The following is a 2,412-nucleotide window of genomic DNA, read 5'->3' as shown; positions in this document are numbered from 1 at the left end:
CTAATAACCTTGACATAACTACCAAATACTTCTATGCCTAAATATCTCTAAATATAGTCTACTCAACCTTCAACTGGTATATACTATTTCAGCTTAACTTGTATATCTTTTGGTCTCAGCTATAATTGAAGAATAGTAAATACTACCATTTGTCAAAGACCACTTACACATATTAATATTAATTATGACTAATCATAAAAACCAAATATTTTGCAAGATTGCCATTAATATAAATGCCGAATCATAATTTAGATTTAACACCCCGCCCTTTGCAGCTATAACAGCTTCAACTCTTCTGGGAAGGCCGTCCACAAGGTTTAGGAGGGTGTCTATGGGAAGGTTGGACCATTCTTCCAGAAGCACATTTGTCAGGTCAGGCACTGATGTCGGGGGAGGAGGCCTGGCTCGCAGTCTCCGCTCTAATTCATCCCAAAGGTGTTCTATGGGGTTGAGGTCAGGACTCTGTGCAGGACAGTCAAGTTCCTCCACCCCAAACTGGCTCCTCCATGTCTTTATGGACCTTGCTTTGTGCACTGGGGGGCAGTCATGTTGGAACAGGAAGGGGCCATCCCCAAACTCTTCCCACAAAGTTGGGAGCATGAAATTGTCCAAAATGTCTTGTTGGAACAGGAAGGGGCCGTTAGTGTAAGGATGACATAAATGACTAGTGACCAGGGGCGGACTGACCATTTGGAAACTCGGGCACTGCCCGAGGGCCCGGGGTCAGTAGGGGGCCCCATGAGATGCCCCTGGTACCTTTTTTCATAGGCTTTTTGAGTTTGGGCAAGGACACAGGGGCCCCATGATCCCCTATTGCCCGGGGGCCCCATGAGTTGTCAGTCCACCCCTGCTAGTGCCAGAGAGAGCTATTGAGCGATGTATACAGTAAGCAGCAGGCTTTTTTTTCATCCACATTGCTAAGGATAGCCGAAAAAAATACCTGAAAAGGATCCGAGTGCTCCACCTACTGGCTGAAAATGAGAATACAAAATAATATCCTTGCGCAAGAAATAAATTATTCAGAAGTGTTTAAGAACATACAATCATACAACACATTTGCTTCATTAGTTTTGGTTTAAATTTTATTCCTTCGCTAATATATCCTCAACATTTCATTTGTATAGCACTTCTCTCCCTGGGGACTAAAAGCACTTCGCAGGCGAGGCAGCCATCTTGAAAATTGCGTTGGCCAGGAATCGAACCCGGGTCAGCTGCTGGATAGGCAGCTATGCTCACCACTGCACCACCAACGCAAGGTATGTGTTTGGGGGGAAAACCACGCAAGCACAGGGGAGGTACAAGCGGCCATAGGCTGTCCAGTGATCCCGAGGGTGTGGCCAGATTACAGGGGCGGCATGTCATCCCGCCCACACATCGCGTCCAGGGAAAAGAAGACACCGGATCTGCGGACCTCTCTACCCCTCCTCCAGCAGCGCCTCCTGGACTGGATCGTCTTGGGACTGGGACACGGAGCCAGGTAAGACACAGCAGCCCGCTCCCTGTCCCTGTACTAAGTGTCCCTTCCGTTGGAAGAGGAGGGGCGGCGGCACCACGCCGCCCCCCCCCCCCCCTAAAAAGTGCGGCCCTAGGCAAACGCCTTGTTTGCCTCGCGGCAAATACGCCCCTGGTTGTAAGCCTCATTTTTGCGCCCCTGTACCTTGTGTACATATGTACCCCCCTACCTACGCCTCTGTGTCACATAGTGACATTTCAAGAAGTTTTATTGGCCAGCGGGAGGTGACTGCGCTGCGCTGGACAAAGAGCACGGCCAGCCGTACTTTATTTCAGCGCACACCGCCCGCACTTGCCTTGTCTTGATTGGACCTAAAGTTGGCTATAAATGAATTGAAGTTCGTCTGGTTCAGAATCCAGCTGAATTTCAATCCATCTATGGCTGTCCTTGCTCATGAAAAGTTAATCTATCTCATGAATGGGCTTGTTGGAAGTTTTTTCTCGATCGGCGCATGCAGCCAATCAGCTGCTGGGCTGATCAGTATACTCTGACTATCAGCATGTGGTGACTGCGGTACGCTAGAAAAAGTACAGCCTGCTGTACTTCATTTTGGTGCCTGCACACTACCACAATGCATTGGTGTGATCCAGCCACACCAAAGACAAGGCATGTGTCAGGGGCGTACCTACAGGCATTGCAACTGCGACCCGGCCCCATGCTGCAGGGGGGTCGCACGGCTGGGACAGTCCCACCACATTGCATTGTACACTTTTTTTTTTTCACACAAACTATAGAGCAGGGGTCCTCAAACTACGGCCCGCGGGCCACATGCGGCCCACCGAGGACATTTATCCGGCCCGCCGGGCAGGGGCGTATCTGCCGCGAGGCAAGGGACTAGGGTTTGGCAGGTCGGGAGAGCTCGGCAGGGCTCGGGCGGGAGGCAGGAGGGCGGGATCAGC

At 50.7% G+C, this 2,412-nt stretch overlaps 1 non-coding gene across 1 annotated transcript; it reads right to left on the bottom strand.

Moving 5' to 3' along the window:
* Positions 1 to 1,181: 1,181 nt before the first annotated feature.
* TRNAD-AUC (transfer RNA aspartic acid (anticodon AUC)) lies at positions 1,182 to 1,253 on the bottom strand. The gene has a single exon. It is a non-coding gene; the product is annotated as a tRNA-Asp (tRNA).
* Between the last annotated feature and the right edge of the window lie 1,159 nt (positions 1,254 to 2,412).

The sequence above is a fragment of the Staurois parvus genome, unplaced genomic scaffold (genome assembly GCF_062004578.1).
Source record: "Staurois parvus isolate SC_StPar_1 unplaced genomic scaffold, SC_StPar_1.0 ptg000861l, whole genome shotgun sequence".
Lineage (NCBI taxonomy): Eukaryota > Metazoa > Chordata > Amphibia > Anura > Ranidae > Staurois > Staurois parvus.
The sequence above is the reverse complement of the archived record's forward strand: the minus strand, read 5'-3'. Positions and strand labels throughout refer to the sequence as shown.